Below are 10,312 nucleotides of genomic sequence, written 5' to 3'. Positions count from 1 at the left end.
AGGCGGCAGATGGGGGGAGGAAGGCTACGCGAGAAGACGATCTCCCACAGTTATTTTTGGGTGTTAGTGGGGGTTTTATTTCAGTAGCGGGGTGCTGCTCCCGCCCGGGGCGGTGTCACCCGAGAGTGGAGGTGCGGACGCTCCTTCCAGCCAGACCTCACTCCGCGCTCCTTTCCTTTCCCTGCTCAAGCGGAGCTCCGGGCCGGCCGCCTTCTCCTTGGGTCCGTCTGCTCCGGACCGGGCGACTCCCCTCTCTGGGAAACAGGGCGCCCCCTCCCCTAGGCTGGCCCCGGCGACATCCTAAGGTAAACTTCTGGGGCCGGCTCGAGTTCCGCCAGGCGGTGAAACTTAATAGCAGGACAAGAAAACGGTTTAATAAAGAAGGGCTTTAATAGGGAGCTAATTTGATTGAGTTGCCTAATTCCACTTTAATTGGAAAGGGGTTTGGCTGTTTGGTTATAAAGTGCGAGGGTGAGGAGTGGATGGAAGTGGGGGGAGAAGGAGCGAGAGGAGGAAGATGGGGACGGGAGCGGTGGGCCGAGAAGAAAGGACGGAGAGCGGAGGGAGAGGGGAGAAGGGAACCGGGAGAGTCGGCCAGAGGGAAGGGGGCAGGCGGGAGAAAGCGCGGGGCGCATCTGGAAGTGTGAACTTTCTTACCCTTCGTTGCTACGCCGCCCTCTCCAGCCTCCTTCGCCCTCCTCCCCCTCCAGGTTTCGGGAGGCCAACCGTCCCCTCTCAGCCCGGGTTCCAGCCGCCCGCTTCCCAGCCTCTGCCCTCCTCCCGCCCACAGCAAAGCTAAGACGGGTTTGGGTTTCTTGGTTTCAGGAGGGACCTGCACTGAGTCTCCTGGGAGCTCCTCGGTTCCTGCTGGTGCTCAAGCAGGGCACGGTCTGTGGGTCCGTGTTACCCACTCTCAAAAGTATCTGGAGCTTCGTAGATTTTGTATCTTAGTTCATCCTCACAGCAAACCTGAAAGAATCCAGTGAGTTGTTTATTATCGGCTCCATTTCACAGAGGAGGAAAACTGAGGTCCACAGTGGTTTAGGGACACCTGACCAACCATGCAGGTATTCTGGGTCTCTTCTCCCCTCCACTGTTCCAGTGGGCCCAGTCCTCCTCCTCTCAGGAAGAGCTTTCTGCTGGGATAGCGGGGACTCTGCCAAACCCCCCTCCCATGTGCTCATGTGGCCCTGAGCAGGAGGCAGCTGGCCCCTGCAGCCCAGAGAGGCTGTGGTCTCAGCCCCCGACTGCCAGAGTCCTGGAGTAGAGGTCAGAGTGATTCCAGTGGTGGAAATTCGAGGGTGTAGAGTAGTGGGGTTCCTGGGTTCCTTCAACCTTACCCAGGGTGTCGCCTTGGCCGGGTGCACTGGAAGCCCAAGGAGGTCAGTCACAGCCTTGATGCCTGGCAAAGTCCTGCCCCTACCAGGCCCCTGACCCCAGGGCCCACTGCATAGTGGGGAAGCCCGAAGCTCAGAGAACAACAGTGACCCTCCCAGAGTCCCACCGTCAGGCTCTGCTGAGGAGCCAGAATCAGAACCCAAGAGGCTCATGTCAGGTTGCTAGGTGGCAGTGTGGAGTGTGTGCATGTGTGTGTGAGTGTGTGTAGGGGACAGATGATCAGTAGACACCTCTGGTTTGGGGAGCTCAGAGGTGGGTGGGAGGGGCCTGAAACGGGAGATGCTGGCACCCCTGATGGTGAGGACAGAGGCAGGAACATCACCCCTTTTCTGCAGGGAGAAGGTGGGATGGGGTGTCTACCACCCACATGTATTCCCGAACTGTCCCCTGCCTGCTGGACCCCGCCTGGCCAGGGCACTGGGAGGACCTGGGCCTGAATCGTGAGGGGGGCTCCAGCTGTTGGGGAGACAGACTCACCCGGTGGTATTTATGTTTAAATAACTTTCTCTTCCTCCTCATCCTCCTCTTCATGACAAGAGCAGCAGCTGTACACTATTGAGTGCCTACTGGGTGCCAGGTTCTGTACTAAACACATTCTACCCAGGATCCTGCTCAGGGAACCCAGGTTATATTGCTGGCTGGGTTTATTCATTCATGGATTACTTCAGTCGGCAAATATTTACTAAGTACTTACTGTGAGCCAGACCCAGTTCTAGGAGCTCGGGATACACAAGTGTGCAAAACAGGCATCATTTCTGCCCTCTCCAGATTCCCAGGGTGGCAGGGCTGCGGCGGCCACTGAACAGCCAAGGAGGGTGCACTGACTGTGCCCCAAGGGTCGTGGAGGTCTGCCCATGGAAAGGGAAGCTAGGCAGGGTGCTTCACCTCCGTGTCCTCCTCAGTTCAAGGGGATAATAATAGTGCCTGCCTCTTTGGGTGCTGTGAGGATTAAGTCAGATAATGTGCAAAAAGCTATTAGCTCATTGCCTGCTTACTAGGTGTTCACTCTCAGGTCCATTGGTGTGGCTATTGTCCCATTTCACAGAGGAGTATAAACACCTTAGAGGGATTGAGTGGCTGGAGCAAGTTCTGCTTATAAATCCTCTAAAATGTCACAAGTTGTGGGTGATGCCCTGCCCGGAGCGAGGGGCCACAGAGAAGGGTCATCAGATGGGAGAGAGTAGGTTCTGGAGGTGCTTCTGAGAGAAGGTGAGGCTGTACCGGAGTCCCAGGGGTGAGGGGCAGCACGTGACCCAGGGCAGGGAGTTGGTGAGGGGGTAAAGGGCGCCTGTGGAGCAGTGGGTAGAGAGGGGCAGGTTGTGATGTGGGGCAGAAGTCAGAGGTCAGGTCATGGAGAACTGGAGCACCAGGGTAAGGGGCCTGGGCTTCAGAGTGAAGGAGCCTCAGAGAGCATTGCCTGGTGACTGATGTGCACATTTGGACTGGAGAGATTGTTAGGGGGGTGGCTGAACCCCTCTGAGGAGGAGCCATGAGAGATGGCAGCACCAAAAGATGGTCCATGGAAAGAAGAGGTTGGCTTCAAGAACTGCTGGGAGCCAGACTCTCCATCATTGATCCAACATTGGGGGGAAGCCGGGAGGAGGACTCACCGCTGAATCTCAGGTGTCTGGGCTGGGCGACTCATTGCTGGCAACACTTAGAGCTGTGGGCCACTGGAGCAGGTGCAAGATTGGAGGGTGAGGAAAGAAGTTCAATGTTCAACATGCAGAGTTTGAGGGACTTACTGGGCCTCTGGGTGTGGGCACCAAATAGGAGAAGGAGTCAGCCTATGGGTGGATGCAGGGCCTTGGGAGGAATGAGGTGGCCCAGTATTTCCTCTGCTGGCACATAGGACACAAGACTCCCTTAGTGGAGGCTACAGGGTGTGTGTGTGTGTGTGTGTGTGTGCACGCCCGTGCATGCGCACAGGTCTGCACATGTGCTGAGATAGCAGACATTGGATTTCGGTCTTGCACCATTTCTGTTCATGCCAAGAAGGCTAGTCTCTTACAATCATTCTCTTAAAGTTTGGCACCTTGTAAAGGTCACTGTCCTGGGGCAGGACGCTGGGCAGCTGTGAAGTGAGGCTTAAACTTCAGGGTCCTCTCCCATCCCCTTGCCCCCCCATACAGGTAGGGCCCTTTCAACCTGTCCACTCCCTTTACTTCTGAAGATTCAGGTTTAGCGGCTTTTCTTCCCTCTCCCACTTGTCCCCCCCACCTCCCTAATGCTCCTGCCTTCCAGCCACACTGAGCTCCTCAGAGTCACCTAACAGACGATGGACTTTCCTGCTTTTTGCCCATGCAGGTCCCTCTGCCTGCAAAGCCCTTTCCTTTTCCTCCACATTGAGGACCGTTCTCACCCCTCCCAAGGCCCAGTGACACCAATGGAGCTTAACGTTCAGGACCTGTCCTCCTTACCGGTCCCTTTCAAGGTCTTGCACTTTGTGTATGTGGTCAAGTGACTTCTTTTTCTTCAAGTCTCAGGCCCCAGTAAAAACTGCATCTGCCATAGCCCAGCCTAAGTCACACCTTCTGTCTTCCTGTTACTGTTAACTGTTGCTATGTAACAAATGACCCCAAAATCCAGTGACGTAAAAATAATAATTTTATTATCTCATGATTTTGTGGGTCAAAAATTTGGTATGGTTGGGTCATTCTTTTGTTCCATATAGTGGTGACGGAGATCTCTTGGTGGTACTTTGCTGGTAGACCTTGTTGGTCTGTGGGGTGATGACTTTAGTCATGTGTCTGGTGCCTTTGCATAGTTGCCAGGACAGCCAGGCTCAGCTGGACCACTGCCTGAAGCACTACGAGTGGCCCTTCCATAGTGGCAACCTCAGGGCATCAGACCCCTTAGTGTTGACTCAGGTTTCCAGGGGCAGATGTTCCAGAGGCCGAAGTGAAAGCTATGTGGCCCCTTATGTCCTTGCCTTATAGGCCAAGGAGTATGAAAAGACTCTCTACTTTGCAATTGACTGACACCCATCTCATACTGACTTACAAAGAGAGGGCTGACATCCTCCCTGCAGCTGTCCTCAGGCCTCTGCTGCAAAGAGGGCCAGCCTGTTGGAAAACCAAGCCTTCCAGGCAGCTGAAAGTTTGTCCATGTCAGCCCTAATCCTTGTTTTCAGCATTTTCGGGTGGAGGGTTTATAAAACATGTTACTTGCTTTTCCCTTTTGTTTTCCAAGGAGCAAGAACCTGGGACCCTTCAGGCTATGACTCAGAGTCGTTGGGAGGTACTGTGTCGGGGCTGCAGTGTCTCATCAGGATGAGGCTTCGCTGGCTCTGGCACTAAGAGACTCAATATTTCTGGGATTTTTATGATGCATTTTTCATATTGAAAACTTTTTATTGTGAAACATTTCAAACATAAGAAAGTAGAGAGAAGAGTATAATAAATCTTTATACTCACCACATAACTTCAATAATGATTAACATTGGCCATATTTGCTTTGCCTAATTTTTTATTGAAGAATTAAAAGAAAATTACAGATATTGTGAAATGCCACTGGGAAATATTTCAGAATGCATCTCTAAAACATGAGACATTTTCTAAAAAAAAATCAATATTTAAAAAATTCCTTTATATTACTTGATATCCAATACATATCAAGAGTTGTGCCCACTGGGGACTTACTCATTTACGTATTTATGCACGCGCACACACACACACACACAATTACCATCAGTGTGCGCACACCAGGGTTTGGTGGTCTACGTCAGACTCTGTCAGAGTCCCACCTTATTATCACTTGGACTGACTGCAGTCTCCCAGGGTCAGTTTCTCAAAGTCTAAGGGCTTTCCCTCCGGAACCGCAGGAGAGAGTGGCACACCAGAGGTAGGGTCAAGGGAGCCATCCTCTTCAGAGGAGAACCTCTTCATGGTTCGCGGAGAATTTAAAACAGTGGTAATATCGACTATGAGTTGGTTTGCCTTTGAAATGATCACCATCGGCCAACAATTCTAAACAATCCCAGAGGGATTTAAAGTGCTAGTCACCTCAAAAAACTCTCGTTGACGGTCCAAGTGCGAGGCAGTCTTGACCGTTGTAGTTAAATTACGAGTGCGCGTGTGCGCGCGCGCGCATGTACGGTCTATGCACATACAAATATGTCTATGGAATATATCTGTGGACTACCTGAAATGATTATTTTTGTGTTCACATACAGCACGATGGACCTTTCTCATAGTGCATTTCGAGAAGTTTGAACACGTGCAGATTTGTGGGACCACCATCACAATCAGATGCGGAACATTTCCTCACTCCAGACGACTTCCTTGCGCTGCTCCTTTATAAGCAAAACTTCTCCCCAGCCCCTGTCCCCTGGCAACCACTGACCCGCTCTGTCTGTACAGTTTCTTCTTTTCCAGAATGTTACACACATGAAATAATTCAGTAGGTAGGCTTTGGAGCCTGGCTTCTTTGACTTTGCATAATACCTTTGAGGTTCATCGAAGGTGTTGCCTGTGTCAGTGATTCATCCCCAGTCCTTGCTGCGTAGTATTCCACTGCCTGGCTGTCCCACCATTTCTTACTCCACTCACTGTTGAAAGGCATTGTGTGTGTGTGTGTGTGTGTGTGTGTGGTTATGAATGGAGCTGCTATAAACACCCACAAACAGGCTGTAGTGTTGTATGTTTTGATTTGTCCAGGGTTAACACTTGAGTGTAGGATTGCTAGGTCATGTGGTAAATAAATGTTGAGCTTTATAAGATACTGCTAAACTGCTCTCCAGAGGGGCTATACTGTTTTGCATTCTCACCAGCAACATATGACAGCTGCCACATTAGTGCACCTGTTTTGTCTTTCTGTTTTTTTTTTACAAAAAGCCATTCTAAGAGTAGTGCAGTGGTATCTTACTGTGGGCTTGATGTGCATTTCCCCAATGGTTAATCACCTTAAACCCCTTTTCATGTATTTATTTTGCATCCATCTATCTTTGCTGAACTGCATGTTTAAACATTTTTAAAAATTGTTTTTTTACAGTTGAGTATTTTTAAATAATAGGTTTATTGACATGTAATTTATATACCATACAATTCACCTATTTACTTTTAAAAGATTTTATTTATTTATTTTTAGACAGAGAGGGAGGGAGGGAGAAAGAGAGGGAGAGAAACATCAATGTGTGGTTGCCTCTCATGCACCCCTTAGGCATTTGCCCTGACTGGGAATCGAACTGGTGACCCTTTGGTTTGAAGGCTGTCACTCAATCCACTGAGCCACAGCAGCCAGGGCAATTCACCTATTTAAAGTGTACAATTCAATGACTTACAATATATTCCCAAAGTTGCGAAACCATCACCAGAATCAAATTTAGAACATTCTCATCACCCCCAAAACAAATTCAGTACCCCTTAGCAGACACTACCCCTTTGCCCCAAACTCTCCAACCCTGTTACAGCCACTGATTTACTTTCTGTCTTTATAAATTTGTCTGTTCTGGAAAATTCATATAAATGGAATTGAACAGAAGGTGGTCTTTCCCCCCCCTAGAATAATGTTTTCAAGATCCATCCATGTTATAGTGCGGACCAGTACTTCCTTCCTTCTTGTCATTGAATAGTGTTCTATGGCGTGGGTAGACCACATTTTGTTTACCCATTCATCTGTTGATGGTCATTTGAGCTCTTTCCACCTTGTGACTGTTATGAATAATACTGCTGTGAATATTTGTGTACAAGTTTTTGTGTGAACATGTGTTTTCATTTTCTGTGGATATATACCTAGGAGTGGCACTGCTGGATCATATTATAATTCTATGTTCAACCTGTTGGGGAACTGCCAAATTGTTTTTCACAGCACCTGCAGCCATGTTACTGTCCTACCAGTGGTGTTATTGGGTTTCTTCTAATTTCTCCACACCATTGTTGATACTTGTTATTATCTGTCTTTTGGAAATGGGATCTCGGTGTGGTTTAGATTTGCATATTCTCAATGACTAATGATATTGAGCATATTTGCATGTGCTTTCTGATCACTTGAGTATCTTCTTTGTAGAAATGTCTATTCAAGTCCTTTACACATTTTTAACTGGGCTATCTTTTGTTACTGAGTTGTAAAAATTCTTTATGTATAAGTCCATTGTTAGCTAGGTAATTTGCAAGTATTTTCTCCTATTCTAGGGTTGTCTTTTCACTTAATTGGTGGTGTCTTCTGCAGCACAAGTTTTTAATTTTGGTGAAGTACAATTTTATGCTTTTTCCCTTTGTTGCTTGCATTTTTGATGTTATATCTAAGAAACCACTGCCTAATCAAAGGTCATGAAAATTTACACTTATGTTTTCTTCAAAGAGTTTTAGAGTTTTAGGTCTTTTTTAAAGATTTTATTTATTTATTTTTAGAGAGGGAAGGGAGGGAGAGAGAGAGAGAGAGAAACATCAGTGTGTGGTTGCTGGGGGTCATGACCTGCAACCCAGACATGTACCCTGACTGGGAATCGAACCTGCGACTTTGGTTCACAGCCTGTGCTCAATCCACTGAGCTACGCCAGCCAGGGAGTTTTAGGTCTTATACTGAGTTTTTGATCCATTTTGAGTTGATTTTTTTTGTATATGTGTGAGGTAATGGCCCTAATTCATTCCTTTGCATGTGGATATCTAATCCTTCCAGTACCATTGGTCAAAAAGGCGATTTTTTTCCCTCTAGAACTATCTTAGCAATTGGCAAAACTCAATCATAAATGGAACAGCTTATTTTTGGATTCTCAGTTCTATCTATTGATCTATGTTTATTTTTATGCCAGTACCACACTCTCTTGATTACTGTAGCTTTGTAGTAAGTTTTGAAACTGCATAGTGTGAGTCCTTCGAATTTGTTTGTCTTTTTCAGGACTGTTTTGGCTATTTTGTGTCTACTGATTTCTATATGAATTTTAGGATTAGATTGTCAATTTCAACAAAGTGAGCAAGTTGGTGTAGATTTTGATGAATCTGTAGATTAATTTGAGAAATATTCCCATCATAACACTAAGTCTTCCGGTCAATGAACAAGGGGTATCTTTCTATTTATATGAGTCTTTTAAAATTCCTTTCAACAAAGTTTTGTGGTTTCCACAGTAAAAGTTTTATACTTCTTTTTAAAAAGTTTATTGTTTTATTAATGTAATTTTTGGATTGTTCATTAAAAGTATATAGAAATACCTTCAATTTTTGCACATTGATGTTATACCCTGTACTCTTGCCAAACTCATCTGTTAGTCCTAACTGATTTTTTAATGGGTTCTTTAGGGTGTTCTATACAAGACTATGTCATCTAGAAACAGAGATAGTTTTATTTCTTCATTTCTAGTCTGGATGACTTTCATTTCATTTCATTGCCTAAATTTCCTGATTAGAATCTCCAATAAAATGGTGAATAGAGAGGCAAGGTTACCTTTTTTTTTTTTCCTTCCTGATCTTAGGGAGAAATCATTCAGTCTTTCACCATTAACTATAATGTTAGCTGTGCATTTTTGTAGATTCTGTTTATTAGGTTGAGGAATTACTGTTTTGTTAGGTGTTACTAGGTATTACTAGTTTGTTAGATGTTTTCATCATGAAGTGGTGTTGAATTTTGTCAAATGCTTTTTCTGCATCAATTGCAGTGATCATACTCTTTTGTTCTTTGTTCTGTTAATATGGTATATTATATTCACTGATTTTTGGATTTTAAACCAACATTATATTGTTGGAGAAAATCCCACTTGGTCATGATGTATAATACTTTTTGTAGGTTGATGAATTCACTCTGCTAATATTTTGTTGAGAATTTTTGTGTCTATATTCATAAGGGATATTGGTCTGTAGCTTTCTTGTGATGTCTTTGTCTGCTTTTGGTATCAAGGTAATACTTCTTTTGTAGAATGAGTTGGGAAATATTCTCCCTCTTCTATGTTTTGGAAGAGTTTGTGAACAATTGGTATTGATTCTTTCTTAAATGTTTGGTAGAATTAACCAGTGAAACCATTTGGGCCTAGATTTTTCTTTGTGAGTAGTTTTTTGATTACTCATTCAATGTCTTAACTTGTAATAGATCTATTCAGATTTTCCATTGCTTCTTGAGTCAGTTTCCATAGTTTGCATCTTTCCAGGAATTTGTCCATTTCATCTAAATTATCTAATATGTTGGTATATGCTTGTTCACAATATTCTCTTAAATCCTTTTAAGAAATCTGTAAGGCCAATTGTAATGTCCCGTTTCATTCCTGATTTTAGTAGTTTTTAAAATATCATCTGCATACTGCATCATGAGTCCATCGCACCAAGCCAAGTCTCTTTCAGTCCCCATTTTTCCCCCTTTGTCCACCTGTATCCACCCTCACCCCCTTTCTCTCTGGCTATCACCACACTGGTGTCTATGTGATGCTGAATCACTCCACCTTTCATCCAGTCCACCCACCCCTTCTCCCCTCTGACAGCTGTCAGTCTGTTTCACGTATCTGTGCCTCTATTTCTAATTTGTCAGGTTTTTTTTGTTCACTACATTTCACATATAAGTGAGATCATGTGGTATTTGTCTTTCTATGGCTTATTTCACTTAGCATAACAGGTCCATTCATATAGTTGCAAAATGTAAAATATTAAAAAAATTATGGCCAAGTAGGATTCCAATGTGTAAATGTACCACAGCTTTTTTATCCATTTATCTATTGAAGGGCACTTGGCTTGTTTCCAGGTCTTGGTTATTGTAAATAGCACTGCACTGTACACAGGAGTTGATCTTTTTTCTTAAAAAAAAAAAGGCTAGCTGAAAGTTCTCAATTTTATTAATCTTTAAAAAAAACTTCCTTTTTGTTTCCTCTATTATTTTTCTATGCTCTATTTCATTAATTTCCATTCTATAGTTTCTTATTTCCTTCCTTCTATTTGCCTTGGGTTTAGTTTCTTCTTTTCATTGTCAAATGTTGAACAGTCGTTATATATTCTGG

The sequence above is a fragment of the Phyllostomus discolor genome, chromosome 5, assembly GCF_004126475.2.
Source record: "Phyllostomus discolor isolate MPI-MPIP mPhyDis1 chromosome 5, mPhyDis1.pri.v3, whole genome shotgun sequence".
NCBI lineage: Eukaryota > Metazoa > Chordata > Mammalia > Chiroptera > Phyllostomidae > Phyllostomus > Phyllostomus discolor.
Note: the sequence above shows the minus strand (reverse complement) of the source record.